The sequence below is a fragment of the Pseudophryne corroboree genome, chromosome 5, assembly GCF_028390025.1.
Source record: "Pseudophryne corroboree isolate aPseCor3 chromosome 5, aPseCor3.hap2, whole genome shotgun sequence".
Lineage (NCBI taxonomy): Eukaryota > Metazoa > Chordata > Amphibia > Anura > Myobatrachidae > Pseudophryne > Pseudophryne corroboree.
The window spans coordinates 800,527,045-800,552,275 of record NC_086448.1 but is presented as its reverse complement, the minus strand read 5'-3'; the positions used below and the strand labels follow the sequence as shown (position 1 = coordinate 800,552,275).

The 25,231-nt window shown below is 48.7% G+C and overlaps 1 long non-coding RNA gene across 1 annotated transcript in view; it reads right to left on the bottom strand.

Annotated features, from left to right (window-relative positions):
- The window catches only part of LOC134928568 (uncharacterized), a 53,211-nt gene extending 34,944 nt beyond the window's left edge, over window positions 1-18,267 (bottom strand). Inside the window, exon 1 of the long non-coding RNA XR_010177946.1 lies at window positions 18,167-18,267. This is a non-coding gene — a long non-coding RNA (uncharacterized LOC134928568). The remainder of the gene's footprint in view (window positions 1-18,166) is intronic.
- Window positions 18,268-25,231: the final 6,964 nt, after the last annotated feature.

Sequence of the window (25,231 nt, the reverse complement as noted above, 5' to 3'; positions counted from 1 at the left end):
AGGGCCATTTACAATGCTCTAAGCTCGGCAAGACCTCTGCTTCAAGGTCACCCGGAGTTGATCCATTCGGACAACATCACGGCAGTCACCCACGTAAACAGACACGGTGACACAAGAAGCAGGAGGGCAATGGCAGAAGCTGCAAGGATTCTTCGCTGGGCGGAAAATCATGTGATAGCACTGTCAGCAAGTGGGGACTTCACCCAGAAGTCTTCCACATGTTTATAAAACTCGACAAGTATTGCGCCGGGTCAAGGGACCCTCCGGCAATAGCTGTAGACGCTCTGGTAACACAGTGGGTGTACCAGTCAGTGTATGTGTTCCCTCCTCTGCCTCTCATACCCAAGGTACTGAGAATTATAAGATGGAGAGGAGTAAGCACTATATTCGGGCTCCGGATTGGCCAAGAAGGACTTGGTAACCGGAACTTCAAGAGATGCTCACGGAGGATCCGTGGCCTCTACCTCTAAGAAGGGACCTGCTCCAGCAAGGACCCTGTCTGTTCCAAGACTTACCGCGACTGCGTTTGACGGCATGGCGGTTGAACGCTGGATCCTGAAGGAGAAAGGCATTCCGGATTAAGTCATTCCTATCCTGATCAAAGCCAGGAAAGATATAACCGCAAAACATTATCACCGCATTTGGCGAAAATATGTTGCGTGGTGCGAGGCCAGTAAGGCCCCGACGGAGGAATTTTCAACTAGGTCGATTCCTGCATTTCCTGCAAACAGGAGTGTCTATGGGCCTGAAATGGGGGTCCATTAAGGTTCAAATTTCGGCCCTGTCAATTTTCTTCCAAAAAGAACTAGCTTCAGTCCCTGAAGTTCAGACGTTTGTGAAAGGGGTACTGTATATACAGCCTCCTTTTGTGCCTCCAGTGGCACCTTGGGATCTAAATGTAGTTTTTGGGTTCCAAAAGTCACATTGGTTTGAACCACTTAAATATGTGGAGTTAAAATATCTCACATGGAAAGTGGTCATGCTGTTGGCCCTGGCCTGGGCCAGGTGCGTGTCAGAATTGGCGGCTTTATCCTGTAAAAGCCCTCATCTGATTTTCCATTCGGACAGGGCGGAATTGAGGACTTGTCCTCAGTTTCTCCCTAAGGTGGTTTTTCAGCGTTTCACCTGAATCAACCTATTGTGGTGCCTGCGGCTACTAGGGACTTGGAGGACTCCAAGTTGCTAGACGTTGTCAGGGCCCTGGAAATATAGGTTTCCAGGACGGCTGGAGTCAGAAAATCTGACTCGTTGTTTATTCTGTATGCACCCAACAAGCTGGGTGCTCCTGCTTCTAAGCAGACTATTGCTCGTTGGATTTGTAGTACAATTCAGCTTGCACATTCTGTGGCAGGCCTGCCACAGACAAAATCTGTAAAAGCCCATTCCACAAGGAAGGTGGGCTCATCTTGGGCGGCTGCCCGAGGGGTCTCGGCTTTACAACTTTGCCGAGCAGCTACTTGGTCAGGAGCAAATACGTTTGTAAAATTCTACAAATTTGATACCCTGGCTGAGGAGGACCTGGAGTTCTCTCATTGGTGCTGCAGAGTCATCCGCACTCTCCCGCCCGTTTGGGAGCTTTGGTATAATCCCCATGGTCCTTACGGAGTCCCCAGCATCCACTAGGACGTCAGAGAAAATAAGAATTTACTTACCGATAATTCTATTTCTCGTAGTCCGTAGTGGATGCTGGGCGCCCATCCCAAGTGCGGATTGTCTGCAATACTGGTACATAGTTATTGTTACCAAAAAAATCGGGTTATTGCTGTAGTGAGCCATCTTTTCTAGAGGCTCCTCTGTTATCATGCTGTTAACTGGGTTTAGATCACAAGTTATATGGTGTGATTGGTGTGGCTCGTCCGGGCACAGTTTCCTAACTGAGGCTTGGAGGAGGGTCATAGGGGGAGGAGCTAGTGCACACCAGGTAGTTCTAAAGCTTTACTTTTGTGCCCAGTCTCCTGCGGAGCCGCTATTCCCCATGGTCCTTACGGAGTCCCCAGCATCCACTACGGACTACGAGAAATAGAATTATCGGTAAGTAAATTCTTATTTTCTCGTAGTCCGTAGTGGATGCTGGGTACTCCGTAAGGACCATGGGGTATAGACGGGCTCCGCAGGAGACTGGGCACTCTTAAAAGAAAGATTAGGTACTATATCTGGTGTGCACTGGCTCCTCCCTCTATGCCCCTCCTCCAGACCTCAGTTAGGGAAACTGTGCCCGGAAGAGCTGACATTACTAGGAAAGGATTTGGAATCCAGGGTAAGACTCATACCAGCCACACCAATCACACCGTACAACTCGTGATAACTATACCCAGTTAACAGTATGAACAATAACTGAGCCTCACTGAACAGATGGCTCATAACAATAACCCTTTAGTTAAGCAATAACTATATACATGTATTGCAGAGAGTCCGCACTTGGGACGGGTTCCCAGCATCCACTACGGACTACGAGAAATAGAATTACCGGTGAGTAAATTCTTATTTTCTCTGACGTCCTAGTGGATGCTGGGTACTCCGTAAGGACCATGGGGATTATACCAAAGCTCCCAAACGGGCGGGAGAGTGCGGATGACTCTGCAGCACCGAATGAGCAAACTCAAGGTCCTCCTCAGCCAGGGTATCAAACTTGTAGAATTTTGCAAAAGTGTTTGAACCCGACCAAGTAGCAGCTCGGCAAAGTTGTAAAGCCGAGATCCCTCGGGCAGCCGCCCAAGAAGAGCCCACCTTCCTCGTGGAATGGGCTTTTACTAATTTAGGATGCGGCAGTCCAGCCGCAGAATGTGCAAGCTGAATCGTGCTACAGATCCAGCGAGCAAAAGTCTGCTTTGAAGCAGGAGCACCCAGCTTGTTGGGTGCATGCAGGATAAATAGCGAGTCAGTTTTTCTGACTCTAGCTGTCCTGGAAACATAAAGTTTCAGGGCCCGGACTACGTCCAGCAACTTGGAATCCTCCAAGTCCCTAGTAGCCGCAGGCACCACAATAGGTTGGTTCAAATGAAACGATGATACCACCTTAGGGAGAAATTGGGGACGAGTCCTCCATTCTGCCCTTTCCATATGGAAGATCAGATATGGGCTTTTACATGACAAAGCCGCCAATTCTGACACACGCCTAGTCCAAGCTAAGGCCAAAAGCATGAGCACTTTCCACGTGAGATATTTTAGCTCCACGGTCTTAAGTGGCTCAAACCAGTGGGATTTTAGGAATCCAACACACGTTAAGATCCCAAGGTGCCACTGGAGGCACAAAAGGGGCTGAATATGCAGCACCCCTGTAACAACGTCCGAACTTCAGGCAGTGAAGCCAGTTCTTTTTGAGAGAAAAAAGGGATAGGGCCGAAATCTTGGCCTTTATGGATCCTAATTTTAGGCTCATAGTCACTCCTGACTGTAGGAAGTGCAGGAATCGACCCCCCTGGAATTCCTCTGTAGGGCCTTCCCGGCCACACACCAAGCAACCTATTTTCGCCATATACAGTGAAACAGTCTTGCTGTCACGTCTTTCCTAGCCTTTATCAGCGTAGGAATAACTGCATCCGGAATGCCCTTTTCCGCTAGGATCCGGCGTTCAACCGCCATGCCGTCCAACGCAGCCGCGGTAAGTCTTGGATCAGACAGGGTCCCTGTTGCAACATGTCCTGACTGAGAGGCAGAGGCCATGGGTCCTCTGAGAGCATTTCTTGCAGTTCCGGGTACCGAGTCCTTCTTGGCCAATCCGGAGCAAAGAATATTGTTCACACTCCTCCGTTTATTACAATTCTCAGCCCTTGGGTCTGAGAGGAAGAGGAGGGAATATATAGACCGACTGGAACACCCACGGTGTTACTAGTGCGACCACAGCTATCGCCTGAGAGTCCCTTGACCCAGCGTAAAACCTTTTTTATCTTTTTATTGAGGTGGGACGCCATGTAGTCCACCTGAGGCAGTTTCCATCAATTTGCAAAACTGCGTGAAGACTTCCTGATGAAGTCACCACTTTCCCGGGTGGAGGTCGTGTCCACTCCCGGAATGAACACTGCTGACAGTGCGCTTACTTGATTCTCCGCCTAGCGAAGAATTCTGGTGGCTTCTACCCTCGCCACCCTGCTCCTTGTGCCGCCCTGGCGGTTTACATGAGCCCCTGCGGTCTGACTGGATCAGAACCGGTTGGTCGCGAAGCAGGAACTCCGCTTGACTTAGGGCGTTGTATATGGCCCTTAGTTCCAGGATATTGATGTGAAGGCAAGTCTGTTGGCTTGACCACAAACCTTGGAATTTTTTTCCCTGTGTAACTGCCCCCCACCCTCGGAGGCTTGCATCCGTGGTCACCAGGACCCAGTCCTGAATGCCGAATCTGCGGCCCTCGAGAAGGTGAGCACTCCGCAGCCACCACAGGAGAGACACCCTGGCCCTCGGGGATAGGGTGATTAACCGATGCATCTGAAGATGTGATCCGGACCACTTGTCCAGTAAGTTCCATTGTCCTTGCATGGAACCAGCCGAAGGGGATGGCCTCGTATGATGCCATCATCCTTCCCAGGACTCGAGTGCAGTGATGCACTGACACCTGTTTTGGTTTTCAATGGATTCCTGACCAGTGTCATGAGCTCCTGAGCTCTCTCTATCGGGAGATAAACCCTCTTCTGGTCTGTGTCTAGGATCATGCCTAGGCGAGGCAGATGAGCTGTAGGAACCAACTGCGACTTCGGAATATATAGAATCCAGTCGTGTTGCCGTTTCACTTCCAGAGAAGGTGATACGCTGTCCAGCAACCGCTCTCTTGATCTCGCTTTTATGAGGAGATCATCCAAGTAGTAATAGTGACACCTTGCTTCCGCAGGAGCACCATCATATCCGCCATTACCTTGGTGAAATTGGTAATGACAATCCAGTACCGCAATTCTGAGGTACGCCTGATGAGGTGGTATATGTTCAGGGATTTTAATACAATATGGGTCTAACCGAACCGTCTGGTTTCCGGATTATAACATGGTCGAATAATAACACCCTCTTGTTGAAGGAGGGGACCCATGACCACCACCTGTTGAAGATACAATTTACGAATTGCAGTTAACACTGGCTCCCTCTCTTGGGGGGAAGCCCGCCGGGTCCTCGGTGAGGGGGCATCTTCTCACAGTCCAGCCTGTATCCCTGCGATACAATTTCTATTGCCCAGGGATCTAACAGGGAGTGAACCCACTTGTGGCTGAACTTACGAAGGCGTGTCCCCACCGGGCCTAGCTCCGCCTGTGGAGCCCCAGCGACATGCGGTGGATTTTTGTAGAGGCCGGGGAGGACTTCTGTTCATGGGGATTAGCTGTGTTGTACAGCTTCTTTCCTCTGCCCCCGGCTCTGACAAGAAAGGACGCACCTCAGACTTTCTTGTTTCTTTATTCGAAAAGCTGCATTTAATAATGTCGTGCTTTCCTAGGCTGTGCAGGAATATAAGGCAAAATATCAGAATTACCAGCTATAGCTGTGGAGACCAGGCCCGAGAACCTTTCTCCACACAATCCTCAGCCTCACATATGCCTCTTAAGTCGGCATCATCTGTCCAATGTATATTCTACAGGACACGTCAAGCAGAAATCGACATAGCTTTTGTCTCTAGGACCCAGTATACTCATGTCCCTTTGGGCATGCTTTATAATTATATATCTATCACTTAAGACAGCATCTTAAAATATTTATATGCATACTAGGGTCTCAATCTCTGCTGATAAGGTACCTGTCCACGCTGCCACAGCACTATAAACCCATGCCGACACAATCGCCGGTCTGGGTAGTATACTAGAATGTGCACACTATCTGCAGGATCCCTGAGAATAGCTAGTGCAAACAGGACACCCAAGGGGAAGATTCTCAACACATCCTGGCCCTAGTGGGGAAAGGATACAGCCTGAGAATTCTCTTGTGGGAAGCTGCCGTCTCTTGTCTGGAGATTCCCGCTCTTTTTCCTCATGAGAGGAGGGAAATTTACCTCAGCATTCTTCCCCTTAACATGTGTACTCTCGTGTCAGGGACAGATGAGTCATCAGTGATATGCAAATCATCTTTTATTCCAATAATCATATATTGAATATCTTTTAGCCCTCTTGGCTGTAACTTTGCATTATCGTAGTCGACAGTGGAGTTAAACTCCGTGTCGATACTTTGTTATTTTGGATAGTGAACATAGAGAGACTCTGAAGGACTCTGTGACATAGGGACAGACCAGGGTAGATTTCCTTTCTGTTCCCTAACCTTTTGTGCAATAATTTTACCTCAGCACTTACACATATCCAAACAGGTGTCAGCGTTGTCGACGGAGACACCCTCCCACACACATATCCGCTCTATCACCTCCTTAGAGGAGCCTTTTACCTCAGACATGTCGACACACGCGTACCAACAAACCACACACATACACGGGATGCTCTATTTGAAGACAGTTCCCCCACCAGGCCCTTTGGAGAGACAGAGAGAGAGTATGCCAGCACACACCACAGCGCTATATAATACAGGGATGTACACTATACTGAGTGATTTTTCCCCTATAGCAGCTTATATACACAGTTTTGCGCCTAAATTTATGTGCCCCCCCCTCTCTTTTTTTAGCCTTTGTGTACCAGGATACTGCAGGGGAGAGCCTGGGGAGCTTCCTTCCAGCTGAGCTGTGAAGAGAAAATGGCGCCGGTGTGCTGAGGAAGAAGGCCCGGCCCCCTCAGCGGCGGGCTTCTGTCCTTTTATGTACTTTAATGGCGGGGGTTAATGCACATATACAGTTTATCAGACTGTATTATGTGCTTTTCGCCAAGGAAGGTAATCTAATTGCTGCCCAGGGCGCCCCCCCCCCCAGCGCCCTGCACCCATCAGTGACCGGAGTGTATGGTGTGCTAAGGGAGCAATGGCGCACAGCTGCAGTGCTGTGCGCTACCTTAATGAAGACCGGAGTCTTCAGCCGCCGATTTTCAACTTCTCTTCGTTCTTCTGGCTCTGCAAGGGGGACGGCGGCGTGGCTCCGGGACCGGATGACCGAGGACTGGGCCTGTGTTCGATCCCTCTGGAGCTAATGGTGTCCAGTAGCCTTAGAAGCCCAAGTTAGCTGCAAGCAGGTAGGTTCGCTTCTCTCCCCTCAGTCCCACGTAGCAGTGAGTCTGTTGCCAGCAGATCTCACTGAAAATAAAAAACCTAACAAATACTTTCTTTTCTAGGAAGCTCAGGAGAGCCCCTAGGGTGCATCCAGCTCTGGCCGGGCACAGATACTAACTGAGGTCTGGAGGAGGGGCATAGAGGGAGGAGCCAGTGCACACCAGATATAGTACCTAATCTTTCTTTTAAGAGTGCCCAGTCTCCTGCGGAGCCCGTCTATACCCCATGGTCCTTACGGAGTACCCAGTATCCACTAGGACGTCAGAGAAATATATATTACACACACACACACACACACACACACACACACACTCTCTCTCTCTCTCTCTCTCTCTCTCTCTCTCTCTCTCTCTCTCTCTCTCTCTCTCTCTCTCTCTCTCTCTCTCGATATGTACCATCTCGATATCGGCCATCTTGAATCTAAGTCAGTTTTCCCGTTTCCTGCAGAGTTTTTTAAACAAAAGGGTGTACTGCGACTTTTGAATCACCCTGTGTGTATATGTATATATATATGTATATATATATATATATATATGTTCCTTTTCAAATAAAATGGACAATGTAATGTGTATGAAATTATGCTTTCTTTCATGGTTGTATGTAGGGGTCCGAGCTCCTCTGGCAAAGTAAGTAACTGGAGCCGCCACACGCAGACCCCATCCTCTCCTACATCACCCTGCTACCAATAACATTTTTTGATGTCTTTTATCCGAGTTTTATTTTTTAAAGACTATTCTTTCACAATCCACAACAATGTTTCCATGGTGGCCCGGAATTGGCGGGCCACAAGTTGGACTATCCCCTGAGGCCTCACACTGGGCTGGGCCACAGACTGCAGGCTATTGGTCCTGATGTGCCACAGGATGTTTGGGCAGCATCTTATATGCCCGGCGCAGGTAGGCCACTAAGGTTTCATCTTGTGGACAGCCCACGGCGGCATGGCGTTTCTGCCTGCGGCCAGCGGTGGACTGTTTTTTTTTATTTTGTGTGGCCTGCAGGCTTCTTGGATGTGCGAGGTGCCATGGAGCTGTATGGATTCCATGACGGAATATGGGTAACCCCCGTGTTAGGCATATTGGTAACTTCAAAAAATCTGAAAAATAACATAAGGTGGTGCATAGAGAAATAAAAAGAACCTAAGAAAAAATATCTCATTTACTTTGTCTATAGCAATATAAAGCGGGATGTAATACTGTCCTAGTTTTCCGGAGGTGCGGGGATGCCGACCGAACTCAGACTTTTTTTTTAAGCGCCAATCATTTACAAGGCAAAATCAAGACTTGTACATGGGTGCCGCTTTAAAAAAAAAAAATGCCCGTGTTCAGCCGGCATCCCGCACCTCCGGCAAACTCTGATGCTATTACATCCCCCCTGTAGTCTGATAACACACAATACAGGTAATACATAAAACACTTGTTCCAACAATGTAAACTCAGCGAAACTGAATGTAACAAATGAGTACATATAATAATCAACAGATGGTAATAAATACAAAAATGACACTGAATTTATATCAGGAGGTGTAAAGGGAACTCCTGGACATGAGAGAGATAATAGCCGGAGACTCTATATTGAAGAATGTGGTTCTAATGAACTCCAAATTGGGTTACAATAATAATCAGAGATTCCACATCAATAAGAAGCCGTTCCCATTGTATAACACAGTATAATATAATATAAGGAGAACGAAATGACAGGCATAGGAATGGAGAGCGTTAAACCTCCTGTGATGTGTGGAACAAATTGTTATGAAAAGTTACAGCCAATGGTAGATAGGGGAGGGATCAGCAAATATAGGGATGTATAGGTCATCTAGGGGTCTCTTTTAGTTTGCCTTCTAGCTGGTGAGTGTTATCAAAATCTTGGTGCTTTCATTAGTGGGTTAGGCAGTGTAGAGGACAGTGTTAGGTAGCTTAGTCATTTGCCCTCTTGCTTCACATTACCTTCCGGTACACTCCTGTAAGTGGTTGCTTGATAAATGGCCGCCTCTCGCCCCCTCCGTTCGGCCGGGGCCCCAGCTCGTTACTGCTCTGAGGGCGGGGGAGATGGAGCCTCGGCTGGGCCTGTGTATCCATCTGGTCGTTCCCCGTCCCCTGGCGCCGGCGCGCATACCCACGCAGCGGATCCGGTCTCCCCTGCCCCAGGAGTTTGGACCGGTGTTAATCTCCAGCCACGGGCGGTAGGAGAGACGCGGGGCACCGGGGAGGGGAGGTGAGGTGGCCGGGCCTCGGCCTTCACCTCCACCTCAGGAGATGCCAGAGACGTGGATGCGCCAGAGCGGACGACGTGCAGAAGCTCCCGTCCCGTCTTCCCACCCGTCCCCCTTTTCAAGGCCACGGGCGGATGCGGGCCGAGGGTGACGGGGTGGGCGGAGAGCGGCGGCTGGTCAAGGAAGGCCTGTCGCGGGGGCTTGGCCGGCGGTGCTCCCCACCGCTGGCCAGCGAGTGTCTGCAAGTGGCGGTGCGCGCGCGGCCGCTCGCTCAGCCGCTCGCTCAGCTAGTGGCGCCGACCGCGCACGTGTGTGCAATTCTCCCCTTCTGCCTCCCTTACAGCCGGAGTCTGGCGGGGGGCGGCGCACAGCTAGCGGCGCCTCAGGTGTATGAGTCTCCCCTGCTGCCTCCCTTACAGCCGGAGTCCGGCGGGGGGGGGCAAAGAGGGGTATATTTAGGCGGCATTGGAAAGCCCCATAGGTGTGCCTTCCCTGCAGCCGGAGGGAGCTCTGGGCTGCAGGAGGAGGGCACGTGTGCCGGGAGCAGCAGCAGGGGCAGTTTATCGAGTGAGTGCGGGCGGGCGCGGAGCAGATAGGGGAGAAGATGGGAGGAGGACCAGGCAGGTGAGGGCTAGGGGGGCCAACGGGACACCAAGAGGGCAGGCTGATTATTTACCGCTGGGTCCCTTCACGGCGCCCACTGGCCGGCAGGCCAGAATACGGACGATGGCGTCCGCGGGGACTGCCACCGGTAGTGGCCACGAGTTTTGGGGCAGACAAGGGGCCCCCGGGGAGTTAGCCTCAGCACTGTTAACGGTGGTGGCGGCATTGGGCCCATTGGTTGCAGCCGTATCTCCGGTGACAGCGAGGCGTTCAGGCGCGCACGCAGAAGCAAGGCCGTCCGTCATGCTGACGGGGTCGGCAGTCGAGCGGATAGCGCGCACTTGCCATGACCTGGGGGCGGCCGCGGCGCAGTAAGGCAACCAACAAGTAGGGACGGAGCGCGGACGCGAGTCGGGGACAGAGGTGCCCCGGACGACCATGGATGCTCCAGGAGTGGTTTCCGGGTCCCGTGCTTTGTCGTCTTTTTCAGGTGTTCATGGTGAGGATACGGTGGACGTGAGCGATTTCGAGGTTTCTACACCGGGGCAGTCAGAGTCCGAGCAGTCAGCAATGTTAGGTGAGGTGGAGGATTTGGCATCGAGTTCCAGCGCACGCTCTAGTTCGGTTAGTTCCTCCTCCTCTTCATCCCTATCGTCGCAAGCGTCCAAGGTTAGTAGCATGACTAGAGCGAAAAAGTGGGCGACGAAGTACGCTAAAAAAGCGCAAGCGGCTTAGCGAGAGCGCTCGCAGGGCCAAGAAGCGCCGTAATTTGCCCGGAGTAGTCCACTGCGACTATACGGCAGTGTTGAGGGGGTTGCGGGATAGCTGCCGAAAGAAGATCAGTAGAGGCGATTACGTGGATATGTTCGTGCTGACTAAGGATGCGAAGAAGGAGTATAAGGTAGCGAAGGCTAAGAAGGGCATGGGAGCTGAAGCTTTCCGTTCGTTTGACAAATGGCTGGCTGGTTTCTGCATCTTTGCGGCATGTTATCTGGAGGATAGGCCGGATGAACACATGAACATCATCCGGTACCTGCACCTGATACACGACATGCAACGAACATCAACGGGAGTAGAATGGCGAATGTATGACAAGAAGTTTCGGGAAAAGCAGGACTGCTTGCAGGTAATTGATTTTGGATGCAAAGATGTGGAGGTATGGCTCCAGGTCACCCGGGCTTCTCAAGCTGCGAAGGAGCCCTGGAATCCGGGGGCGGATGGGCAGCGTGCTGGGTCATCCGCCCAGTGGGTTAGCGCGGAGGGGGGGCCGGGCAGAAAAGGAAGATCAGCTAATCGCGGGGGCGGACAGGCCACCGCGAGGGGGAAATGCTTTGCATATAATAATGCAACCTGTTCCTTCGGTAGGCAGTGTCGTTTTCGACATTCATGCTTGCAATGTGGCGGCTTCCACCCGGCCTCCAACTGTTTTAAGGGCAATCGGCAAGGCCAAAGGGGTCAGCAAGGCTATGCAAAACCCACCGGGAGTTGGATCGCTCAACAGGGCCCCAACGCTAATTAATTTGGATGCCATGTCCAAGTGGCTGGGATGGTATCCAAATAGGCGGGACGCCAGTTTTTTGTTTCAGGGTTTCAAGTTTGGTTTCCGCCTGCCGGTTGTGGGCGAGGTAAAAGTCAAGGCCTTCAAAAATCTTCAATCCGCTCGCACCTTCCCGTTAGTTTTGCGCCAGAAAGTTGGGAAAGAGGTGCGACTGGGTAGGATGGAGGGCCCGTTTAGCTTGCCCCCATTGGATGACTTGGTCATTTCCCCAGTGGGGGTAGCCCCCAAGGAGACTCCGGGTGCTTTTAGGCTCATTCAGCATCTCTCTTACCCGTCAGGGTCGTCTGTCAACGACGCAATACCGCCAGAACAATGTTCGGTGGTGTACCATTCGTTTGACGAGGCACTGGGGATTGTTCGTACTTACGGCCCGGGAGCTCTGATGGCTAAGATTGATGTTGAATCCGCATTTAGGTTGCTCCCATTGCATCCGGACTCATTTCGTTTTATGGGTTTTCGTATCGGAACGGAATATTTCATTGCCGATGGGGTGTTCCGTTTCCTGCTCATTCTTTGAAAAGTTTAGCACATTTTTACTAGTGATGAGCGAGGTTCGGTTTTACTCGGTTTTACTCGGTTTTACTCGGTTCTCAAAACGGCATCTTATTGGCTATCCAAAACACGTGACATCCGTGAGCCAATAAGATGCCGTTTTGAGAACCGAGTAAAACCGAGTAAAACCGAGTAAAACCGAATCCGCTCATCACTAATTTTTACATTGGTGCGTGGAGTCTTCTACGGGAGGTCATGGGGTTGCGCATTACCTTGATGATTTCCTGTGTGTGGGACCGGCGAATTTGCCGCGCTGCAGCGACTTGTTCAGCATCCGAGCCTTGTTTTATCACGTTGGCGTTCTTGTGGCCGAGGATAAAACGGAGGGGCCGGTCTCCTGTTTGTCGTTCTTGGGGATTGAAATCGACACGGTGGCAGGATCATGTCGCCTTCCTCAGGCCAAGGTGGCAAAACTTCGCGAGGTTATCGAGAAGTTCGTGGCGTCACACAAAGTTGCGCTGCGGCAGGCGCAGTCTTTGCTGGGCCTCTTGAACTTCGCTTGCCGGGTCATCCCGATGGGCAGGGTTTTCTGCCGAAAGCTAGAGAGGTCGATGGCGGGGTGTGCCAGACCGCATCATTTCATTCGCTTGTCCTCCGAGATTAAGAGGGATTTGGCCGTCTGGGCCTTGTTCCTGGAGGACTTCAATGGGGTGCGTATCTGGTTGGCCCCAACGGTTGACAATGCTGGATTACAGCTGTTTACTGACGCGGCTGGTTCCTCTGGGTTCGGTTGCTACCTAGAGGGATCTTGGTGTGTGGCCCCTTGGCCGGAGGAATGATATCGCGAAGGTTTCACTAAGGACCTTTTGCTGCTAGAGCTTTTTCCCATTATGGTAGCCTTGGAGGTTTGGAGCGAACGTCTGGCTGATCGCAGCATGTTGTTCAGATGCGACAATCTGGCTGGGCGTGGTGCATGCGATCAATAATCAGAGGGCGAAGTCGCCGGTGGTTTTGAGGGTGCTTGCGCAATTGTTGCTGACATGCTTGCGTAGGAATATATGGTTCCACGCGCAGCATGTTCCAGGAATTGAGAACGGAATTGCCGACGCGTGGTCCCGCGGGCAGTGGGAAAGATTTCGGCTGTTGGCACCTGAGGCCGATGAGCGGGGTTTTCAATGTCCCGGTTATGTCTGGCAGGTGATCGGACCGGACTGGAGGGCCTAGCGATGCGATCAGTGGCTCCGAACACGCCCAAGGCTTACGGTCAAGCTTGGAGCGAGTGGGAAGAGTTTGTCCGAGGACGGAGTCAAGAAGGTAAGAGCGGGCATCGGATGATGCTTTCTTTTATTTGGCAGCTTTTTGTCACGGGTAGGTCCAGAGCGGTGGTGTCCCGGTACTTAGCAGGGATTTAATTTTTTAATAAAATCAAGGGTTTTCCTGATGTGACAAAGAGTGGGCTTCTTGTGAGGGCGATGAAAGGGTGGGCGCGTGTGGCGCCAGCGCCGCCAGATAGGCGGCGCCCCATTGATGCGGCCCTGCTTCCAGCTGTCATCAGTGCTGTAGTCAGTGTCGCAAAATCACTTTTTGAGTCGCTGTTGTTCCAGTTGGCGTTCTCCATGGCTTATCATGGAGCCTTTCGGGTTTCGGAGCTGGTAGCGCCATCTAAATGGGCAGATTCGTGCATGCTTCAAGATGACGTGGTGGTGGGTGAGAGGTCTTTGCTGTGCAGACTGCGTCGTTCTAAGACGGACCAAGTAGGTAGAGGACGATGGGTCACTTTGGTACTATCTCTGGAGGAGAGCATTTGCCCGGTGAGATTGGCATTGAGATATGCAGCAGTTCTGCCCAGTGTGAGGGGGTCATGGCTGCTCCACTACGATGGTTTACCATTGACGAAATATCAATTTCGTTGGCTGCTTGGTCGCTGTCTCGACGGTTTGGGCCTTTCACCCGCTGCTTTCGGTACGCATTCTTTCCGAATCGGGGCGGCAACTGCTGCGTCGGCGGGTTTTTCCGTTGCGGAGATTCAGGCGGTGGGGCGATGGAAGTCTTCCAGTTACAAACGTTATATTCGCCCGGTTTCATGAATTTTTCAGTTTTAATAAACGTTAAGTTAATGTTGGAAGGTTAAGTACGTCATTGTGCTATTTGTGTCTGTTTGTCTCCCCTGTTCATCCTACTCAGCGGGGGTCTGGAGTTCTTTTGCGATTTTTTGCCTGACCTGACGGACTGAATCTCAATTTACACAATTCGGCTGATCAATTCCAATACAAAGTCCCTCAGCAGGTTTTTTATGCTTTCACCTCTAGCTGAGTTCTTACATGTTTTTCCCATTTAAACCCCCCCCCCCCACCCCTTTTTATTTTGCCTTATTTTAATTTAATCTTTCCCGTTGTGTTTTTATGTTATGCTTCGATTGGTTTGAAGCTTGTTTAGAGCGGCTAGGCCGTGACTCATTAAGAAACAAAAACCTTTTTTCTTTTGGCAGATCCTTCAGGGTTAATGCATGCAATAAGCTCATATTAGGATATTTACTAACCAATTTTTATTCCTTTCTTTCACTTCAGGTTGGGTAGAAGATGAATTGTCAATATGGGTAGTTGGCCACTCTTATGTTTACTGGGCAGCCAGGTTTTTGGCCTCGGATGGTGCGCAGTTTTTTTCCCGGGCTCATGGTGTTCGTTGGCTTGGTTGGCGTGGAATGATGTGGTAAGATCTGAAGAGTAGATTGGTCAGTCAGGTCAGAGAGCATGGAGTCCCTAGGGTGCTGGTTATCCACTTGGGTGGCAACGATCTGGGGAAGAGGACATCTTTAGAGCTGAGATGGGCCATGATGGAAGATCTGGCCAGCGTGGCCGCAGCTTGGCCCAGCTGTGTTTTGGTGTTCTCCATGATGGTGCCAAGGTTGCGTTGGCGAGGAGTGGCGGACGGTCGCCCTATTGATGAGGCCAGACAGAAGGTGAATGTTGCGGTGGCGAAGTGGGTATTGGCTCACGGAGGGAAAGTGGTTCGCCACCCTAGGATTCAGTTCTGTGAAAGTCACCTCTTTCGGCCTGAGGGTGTGCATTTGTCTGAGGAAGGGATGATGTTTTTCCTGGAGGATCTGTTTCAGGTGTTGCAGGAGTTAGGTTGAGGGAATGGTGGCGGTGCGAAACTCTGGGAAAAAGTATTTCGCTGTTGGCGGAAAAGAACGGCAGGTTCTAGTTAGACTTGTTAGTCACAGTTTTTACAGTATTGGTGTGGTTTAGGTGCACTCACCTCCATTGACTTTTAAGGCCGCTAGATCACCCAACAGGGGGCAGCGTCATCACCCATCAGGGTGGGTAGTCAGCGTGGAGGTCTGAGTCGGGCACCTATTACCTATGTATGGTTTGTGGTAGATTAGGATTGTTTGAGTTTTAATGTTTCTGAGGTTATCTGTAGTGGGTTGTAGCCGTTCTTTTTTTCTGCCACCATATTTCGGTTGATACGACATGCTAACTTAATATTTACTTTACAGGTTTTTCTAGTGGTTAGGGTACAATAAATAGCTAACAATTTTTCTGCCAAATTCAAGTCTCCGTGTCATTATTTCTTGGTATTAAGGGTATAGAATGTTTTACTTTTTGAATGAAGGTCCACACATTAGCATTAGGAGGTTTATAGTAATATAATATAATATAATATAAATAGTAATATAATGTAATAGTAGCCGCCGTCACCGGTGTTCAGTATATAGACGAGCATTCTGACTAAAAATAATCCTCGACTACAGTTATATTTCAATACTAGATCCGCTGACTAAATCATCACTAAAACAAAGCAAAAAAAGTGACTAGGACAAACTAAATATAAAATCCTTGTCAAATTGAAGACTGGAAGTAGATTTTCCATTTTTTTTTCTTCGAAAACGTTTTTATTAGTTTATAAATAAGGAATAAAAAAAGGGAATAGTACATAGTGGTATCAACCATAATCATACCTGTCAATATTAATACTAGATTCCCTGACAAGTAATAGAAATGATAATAAGTAATGGTAAGTAATGACTTCAAATCAAATCAAATATAATAGATATAATTAATAAAATAAAATAAAAAGTAAGAGGGAGGAAGGGTGGGAGAAGGGCAGGAATCTCCAAGTATCACCAGTTAATGATTGTAACAGATGGACAGAATGTCTATAGTTAGTAAGTCCAGAGCATAAGAACGAAATATGGACCAATTTGCGGAGCATCATAAAATAATAAGTAGATTTGAAACAGAATAGAGGCCCTCATTCCGAGTCGTTCGCTCTGTATTTTTCATCGCATCGCAAAGAAAATCCGCTTAGTACGCATGCGCAATATTCGCACTGCGACTGCGCCAAGTAATTTAACAATGAAGATAGTATTTTTACTCACGGCTTTTTCATCGCTCCGGCGATCGTAATGTGATTGACAGGAAATGGGTGTTACTGGGCGGAAACACGGCGTTTTATGGGCGTGTGGTTGAAAACGCTACCGTTTCCGGAAAAAACGCAGGAGTGGCTGGAGAAACGGGGGAGTGTCTGAGCGAACGCTGGGTGTGTTTGTGACGTCAAACCAGGAACGACAAGCACTGAACTGATCGCACAGGCAGAGTAAGGTTGAAGTTACTCAGAAACTGCAAAGTAGTTTGTAATCGCAATATTGCGATTACATCGGTCGCAATTTTAAGAAGCTAAGATACACTCCCAGTAGGCGTAGGCTTAGCGTGTGTAACTCTGCTAAATTCGCCTTGCGACCGATCAACTCGGAATGAGGGCCAGAGAAAGCAATTCACTGTACACTCAGGGCCGGTTCTTGCCCTTGTGGCGCCCCGGGCAAAAATAGGGGCATGGCTTCATATGGGGGTGTGGTCAGTTACGCCCCCATTTGTGCCCCTGTAGCGCAGCTGGAATAAAAATAAAAGTATACTTACAATCCCCGCTCCTGATTCCAGACCTCCGCCGGCGCCGCTCTTCTCCAGTCCTCGGATCTATGGGAGAGACGTCATTACGTCTCTCCCATAGCACAGCATAGACACTAGAGGTCAATTATGACCCCTAGTGTCTGTGCCACTATGCTGTGCGCGATGATGTCATCGCGCACCGCACAGCAAAGGTCCTCTCCATGAAGAGAGAAACTAGACGCATAGCGTCTAGTTTCCCTTCATGGAGAGGACCTTTGCTGTGCGGTGCGCGATGACGTCATTGCGCACCGCACAGCACAGGTCCTCTCCATGAAGGGAAACTAGTAACGTGGCGTCTGGTTCCCTTCAAAGCGGGGGACCAGCGGGGGGCACAGTGGCGGATCTTGCCTTGGTGCGGCGCCCTCCGGATGGTGCCGGCGCCCTCCGGAAGGCGGCGCCCCGGGCAAAAGTACTGCTTGCCCGTGGCAAGATCCGCCACTGTGTACACTAATAGATATCACGTTAATTGCAGGCTCCTTACCTTTAGCAATTTTACGCAGTAGAGACCAGCTAGTGGTTTCGAATACCTGCAGAATTTTATGCTGAGTAGGGGAGTCGAGTGATTCAACAAAGGCCCTCCATTTTTTTATAAAATGAGGCTACGCTAGTTTCTAATGCTGGAAAAGTGGTTTGTCTGTCGTAATACAGAGTTTTTAATAGTAGAGATTTCACCATTCCCAGAAAGGGGGATGTTAGGTTTTACATTTTTAAAGGACAATTGTGTTCTAGATATTTGCAGAAATTAAGTGTGACCTGCTGTGAAGGAAATAGGATTGTGTATTGCACTTGTTTGTTCTAACAAATTTAAGGCATTCATGTGTATATGATATATGTGAGCACTACGGTAAGTCAGACTCTGTATGTAACACATTCTCAGCCTACTGGGTCTAGATTACTAGTAAACACATAGTTAAAGATGTGTAAACTTCTCAGATGAAATTTAGAGAAATGTTCTTCAGCAAAATCCATTACAGTATCATTAAACTGTTTGCAAACGTTACGACTAAAACATTGACTAAAATGAACACTGAGATCCACTGACTAAATCTTGACTAAAACAAAGCAAAAAAAAAAAAAACCAACAACAAAAACTAAAATGTGACTTTAAACCAACTGCAATTTAAGTAAGTGGCCAAAACTAACACTAAATATAAAATCCTTGTCAAAATTAACACTGGCAGTCATTTAAATAATAATTGTATAAATGCAACTACAAAAGTGAAATCAAAGCCGACTACTTACCTCTAAATGTTTCACTGACGCTCCCAAGATGTTATTGCAGTAAACTGCCTGGATGAGAGATTATGTAGCCACAGGGCATGGGCCTATGACATCACAATGGGCTGATGACATCACAATGGGCCTGCTGACATTCTCTGGAACCCTCCTGTCATGTACAGCTGAGGCTGAGCTGAAGGACTTTTAGTTGTATAACTGGGAAAACAGGAGGAGAAATAAGTATTCTCAGGTTACTGAGGGCCGCTCTAACCTTTATTATAAAAAAAAAAATATATATATATATATTTTTTAAATATATGTTTATTGAGAAGGAACATGCAATAAAAATACAAGTCGTATGTCATAATGCTTGAGAAAAAACATCAACCACTGCAAGGTACAGAAATCGCCAATAAAAGAGCTGAACAAAATTTGAAATAGTATAAACAAGGTTATGAGGACAGTCAACCATATAGTTCAAGCAGGAGAATGTAATATCAGTCTAACAATTTTAAAAGGGTGGTGAGCCTTTAGTGAAAGATTCCGTATTAAACCATGTTGTTAATCGAACTACTTTGCGCACATATTTCCTGGTGGCAGGTGGTAGCGTGAGTAAGTAGGGTAACCAAATGGCAAAGAATTTTGGAGAGCGGGACTCTGCGTCTAGGGAACAATCAACTCAATCCATTTGATAGAGGTATGTTAAACGTGGTAACACGAGGGAAAGGGGTATCGGCTCCGAATGTATCCACTGGGATAAAATTGTTTTCTTTGCGGCAGCAGCCACACGAGCCAACAGTAATTTCGTACCTTTGGAATATGGGGGATCCTGAGTATTTATATAATTCCAGAAAGCCCAGACCATAGTAATATGAAAAGAAATACGAAGTTCCACATTAATATATGTTTGGACTGCTTTCCAAAATGTTTGTACTACTGGGCATGCCCAGAGACAATGAATAATATCCAGTGGCGTGCGGTGAGGTCAGTGGCTGGTGGGGCACTACAGCCATAATGTCCGCCGGATCCTGCCGATGACCCCTACAGCCGCCGAGCCAATGCCCGCTACTGCCTCTGAGCCGATGCCCGCTGCCACCGCCAATGGCTTACAAACTTGCCCACCATCAACTGACCCAGCCCTCCGCCACTAATTTGATTCTCAGTCCGATGCCGCCAATGCCCGCTGCCTGCCTGCCTGCTCATCATACTTGTGATATATTGTACATTTTTATAGAAAAAAAATAATAATTAGTGTTTGGGACTGGGAAGGGAGTGGGAGGAGGACACGAATGCAATTTTGTTGTCCAGGGCTTCCATTAACTTAATGGAGAAGGGTCTGAATGGGTTAAAAAATAAAAATAAAAATGCATGAGGTCCCCCCTCCTAAGTATAACCAGCCTCGGGCTCTTTAAGCCGGTCCTGGTTGTTTAAATACTGGGAAAAAATTGGACAGGGGTTCCCCGTATTTAGACAACCAGCACTGGGCTCTTAGACCGGTCCTGGTTCCAAAAATACGGGGGACAAAAGATGTAGGGGTCCCCCGTATTTTTAAAACCAGCACCTGGCTCCACTAGCCAGGGACATAATGCCACAGCCGGGGGATTTATGTAGGTCCCTGCGGCCATGGCATTACCTCCCCAACTAGTCACCCTTGGCCGGGGTTCCCTGGAGGAGTGGGGACCCCTTAAATCAAGGGGTCCCCACCTCCAGGCACCCAAGGGCCAGGGGTGAAGCCCGAGGCTGTCCCCAGCACCCCTGGGCGGTGGGTGTAAAAAAATGTGTGTAAAAAAAAGAATATTGTTTTTTGTTGTGGAACTACAAGGCACAGCAAGCCTCCCCCGCTTGCTGGTACTTGGAGAACCTCAAGTGCCAGCATGCGGGGAAATAACGGGCCCGCTGGTACCTGTAGTTCTACAACAAAAAAATACCCAAATAAAAACACAACACACACCATGAAAGTAAAAATTTATTAAAACACACTTACACACTCACATATACTTACCTACATCCCACACCGGTCACATCCACTTGTCCATGTAGAATCCAATAGGTGGTTCCTGTAAAAATGAGAGAGAGATTACTTACCTACATCCCACGCCGATCACGTCCACTTGTCCATGTAGAATCCAATAGGTGGTTCCTGTAAAAATGAGAGAGAGATTACTTACCTACATCCCACGCCGATCACGTCCACTTGTCCAGTATAATCCAATTGGGGTACCTGTAAAAATTAAAATTATACTTACAAACAAAGTAATCCACAGGAGGAGAGAGAGCGAAATTAATGAATATTATGCACTCGCTGACACGGGAAGACGTTAGCACAGACAGGAGAGTGCTGCTGCTGGCTGGGAGGATGGAGCAGGCGCCCCCAATAGTTGTGAGCCCAGTAGCTGTACCCCTAGTAGTTGTGACCCCTCTAGCTGTGCCCCCAGTAGCTTTGCCCCCTGTAGCAGTGCCCCGAGTAGTTGTGACCCCTGTAGTTGTGCCCTCTGTAGCTTTGCCCTCAGTAGCTGTGCCCCTTGTGGCTGTGCCCCCAGTAGTTGTGACCCCTGTAGCTGTGCCCCCTAGCTGTGCTTCTTGTAGCAATGCCCGAGTAGTTGTGACTTCTGTAGTAGTGCCCCCAGTCGCTGTGCCCCCTGTAGCTTTGCCCCCTGTAGCTTTGCCCCCAGTAGCAGTGCCCGAGTAGCTGTGCCTCCTGTAGCTTTGCCCCCAGTAGCTGTGCCCCCTTGTGGCTGTGCCGCCAGTAGTTGTGACCCCTGTCGCAGTGCCCCCAGTCGCTGTGCCCCCAGTAGCTGTGCCCCCTTGTGGCTGTGCCGCCAGTAGTTGTGACCCCTGTAGCTGTGACCCCTGTAACTGTGCCCCCAGTAGCAGTGCCCCTTGTGGCTGTGCCCCCAGTAGTTGTGACCCCAGTTGCTGTGACCCCTGTAGCTGTGCCCCCAGTAGTTGTGACCCCTGTAGTTGTGCCCCCAGTCGCTGTGCCTCCTGTAGCTGTGCCCCCTATAATTGTGCCCCCAGTAGCTGTGACCCCCTGTAATTGTGCCCCTTGCAGCTGTGCCCCCAGTTGCTGTGCCCCCTGTAGCTGTGCCCCTTTGTGGTTGTGCCCCCAGTCGCTGTGCCCCAGTTATTATTATTATTATTATTATCCTTTATTTATATGGCGCCACAAGGGTTCCGCAGCGCCCAATTACAGAGTACATGAATAATCAAACAGGAAAACAGCAATTTACAGTTGATGACAGTATAGGACAAGTACAGGGTAAATAAACATAGTTACATCAGCAGATGACACTGGAATAAGTATCAGGTGGCAGAAGACTGCTGGAGTTGATGCAGTTGAAGATTATTAAAGTATGCTGTGCCCCCTGAAGCTGTGCCCACAGTTGTTGTGCCCCCTGTAGCTGTGCCCCCAGGGTGCTGTGCCCCTTGTAGTTGTGCCCACAGTTGCTGTGCCCCTTGTAGTTGTGCCCCCAGTTGCTGTGCCCCCAGTTGCTGTGCCCCCTGTAGTTGTGCCCCTGTAGCTGTGCCCCAAGTTGCAGTGCCCCCAGGTGCTGTGCCCCCTGTAGTTGTGCCCCTGTAGCTGTGCCCCCAGTTGCAGTGTCCCCAGGTGCTGTGCCCCCTGTAGTTGTGTTCCTTGTACTTGTGCCCCTGTAACTGTGCCCTATGTAGTTGTGCCACTTGTACTTGTGCCCCTGTAGCTGTGCCCCTTGTAGTTGTGCCCCCTGTAGCTGTGCCAGTGCCCCAAACACATAAAAAAAAAAAAATACACACACACACATACTTACCGCTCTTGCAGCGCTGTCTCCGTCCGCCGGCTACTCTCTGCTGTACTATGGGAGAGACGTCATGACTCATGACGTCTCTCCCATAGTAGCGCTGCTCAGACAATAGGGGTCAATTATGACCTCTGGTGTCTGTCACAGGCGCCGGCTGCAGTGGGCGCCCACACAGACCACGGCGCCTGCTGCAGCCGGGAAGGGGGCTCGCTACTGATTGGACAGCGGATCCAGTGCTGGATCCGCTGGGCCAATCACATCTGGGGGACTGACAGGGGCGTGCATTCATCGGGGCTGAATGCATGCCCCTGTCATTGAGGCACCTGTAGTGGTGCCGCTTCCCTATTCTTTTTCAATGGGCTTTCACAGCCCATTGCTGCGCCCCGCCCCCCGCTGCCCGGACTTTAACGTTAGGTGCGGGAGGCACCTCTCCCGCTGCCTCCCAGCATAACATTTCCACAGGGAAAATGATTAAAAATAATAAAAGAAGAAATTTATCACAGAATCTGTGCTATAAATATCTTTTTATTATTTTAATCATTATGACAGGGGAGGCACTGCCTCCCCTGACTGCACGTCCCTGATAATATCTGCTTCAGGGGAATTAAATTTAAAAACATAAAGAGTTATCAGATACTCCAGTGATAAACCGAAGTCTGGGGGTGTAGTAAGCTCTATGTAATATTTTAAAGTGCATCTCTGCATAGGAAGATGAAACTAGTTGTTTATTTGGTACACCACACCACCGAATCACTGTCAGGAGATCAGTGTCCAGGAAGTTGTCTGTCCATTTGGCCATCCCTGTTGTGAGCTGAGATAGATCCAGCCTCCGCCTAGTATGAGAATAAATTAAAGAAGTATTATATGGGGCTCCTGGGGACTGCCGTACCAAGTCATCAAGAGGAAAGGTGAGATCAGAGGAGTGCAGTCGTGATAATTTGCTAGTAACAAAGCTACGAAGTTGGAAATAGGCAAAAAGAGGAAAATGAAGAGTGAGGAATTTTACTTTTAGTTGTGCTAAAGTCAATATCGCAGAGCATTCTACATTCAAAAATGTATATAATAAGGAAAGGCCCTGGAGATGCCAGCCACGAACAATCCCATTATCCTCTCCACCCTGAAAATGTGGATTACACAACAAAGGCTGAAATAAAGAATCCGTTAGCGGATCCAGCACTTAGCGTTTCCTAAGTTTACGCCAAGCTGTACATGGGGCATATAATAATGAGTTATGGAGTCTGTCATGTTGAGGAGGGATGTCAGCAAAATGCAACAAATGTACCAAAGTGTGTTGAGGTGAGAAAGCCAGTTCCAAAGCTCTATTAACAAAGTTGTCCCCATCCCCTATCCAATCCAGAGCATATCTATAATTGGAGACTAGGGAGTAGTCTTCAGGAAAAGGCAGATTGACACCACCAAGTGACAGGGGTTGTTTTGATTTAAAAAGTGCAATGCGGGGACGTTTGTTTGCCCAAATAAATTTAGTAAGGGCTTTATTAATAGTATGGACATCGCGTTTGGACAATATAAATGGGAGCATCTGGATTGGATAAAGTAGCCGAGGGAAGGAGACCACCTTATATAAATGGCACCTACCCAGATAAGAGATCAGGAGATGTTGCCATTTCAAAAAGTAATTCATCATTTGAGTGATGTGGTAAGAAAAGTTTACAGTATATAGGTCAGTGAGGAGCGGTGGGATACGGAGGCCTAAATATTTAAAATATCGGCAGGCCCATCTGAAGGGAAATGAGTCGCCCCAATCCCGTGCCGCCTCCTCTCCCAATGCCAGCTTATCAAAATTAATAAGAAATCCTGAAATTAAATTAAAATCATGCAGTGACGATGGAAATGCCTGTTTGGGGTCGGCAAAATATAGTAACAGGTCGTCAGCAAAAGCAGATACCTTGACTTCGTTGTTACCTACCATAATACCTTGCCAAGTAGGATCTAGTATAAAATGACGTATTAAGGGGTCTAGGGATTGAATAGCAGGGGGGAGAGAGGGCATCCCTGACGTGTTCCTCTACCTAACGTAAAAGCAGACCAGTTTAAACCATTTATAGTCAAATGTGCCTGAGGTAGTGCATATAACATTCTAAATAGATGGATGAATTCCTCACCAAATTGCTGGACATGAAAAATACGAAGTAAATGAGAACAGGAGATGCGGTCAAACGCCTTCTCGGCATCACAACTTACAATAAGAGCGTTTGGGCAGTCAGATTGTTGTGCACTATACATTGCTGCAATCAGCGTACGAATATTATGAACTGAGGTTCTACCTTTGACAAACCCTGTTTGAGCAGGATGCAGGACCCTATTCAGAATAGGCTGAAGTCTTGTTGCAATTAGTTTTGTAAAAAGCTTCAAGTCCTGATTCAATAATGAAATAGGTCTATAAGATTTAGTATATCGGGGATCTTTTCCCGGTTTCGTAAACAGCACAATTCTGGCTTCACTAAATCCCATGGGGGGAGGTTTACCCTCCAACAGTGCATTAAAAAGAGATAATAAATGGGGTAATATATGGGGGGCCAGGATTCGATAATACTCCGCCCCAAATCCGTCCGGGCCAGGAGACTTGCCATTGTGCTGTGATTTGATCAAATAAAGTAAATCCGGTTCCGTGACCGGTTCTGTTAAGAATTTTCTTTCCTCTTCCGTTAAAACAGGTAGTTTTGCCCTCTCAAGGAATTGCATTCCAACAGTCGGATGATCCAAGGGGGCTTCATAGATAGTGTTATAATATTGTAAGAAAGCCTCAGAAATTAAGGGAGTATCAAAAATGGCTGCAGACGAATCCGTGATTTGTTGAGGAATACGAGAAGGAGCGGAGTACGACCAAACTAGATTCGCCAATAATCTCCCGGATTTATTTCCCCCTCGAAAAAATCTATTGCGTTGTAAATCGTATGAAAATCTCGCCCGCTCAGTATACAATGAGTCGTACAGCTGTTTAGCAGCAAGATAGGCCTGCCGGTTGTCTGGTGAATCCTGCAGCAATAGTGCGTCATAAGTCTTGGTCAGATTACAAGCAAGGTCCTGTAATTGGATAGCGAGCAGCTTGCGTCTCCTGGAAACATACTCCATAATATGTCCTCGAATCACTGGCTTCGAAGCTGACCAAAACAAATTTATATCCTCCACATGTGTACTATTGTCTGCTACATAATTATGATTACGAAACGTTTGTTCTAGATGCGTGCAAAAATCAGAGGATTTCATAAAATAGGCTGGAAATCTCCAATTATATGACTGAGAGACAGGGGAGTGTAAGTTAAGGGTAAACCAAACTGGGGCATGGTCAGAT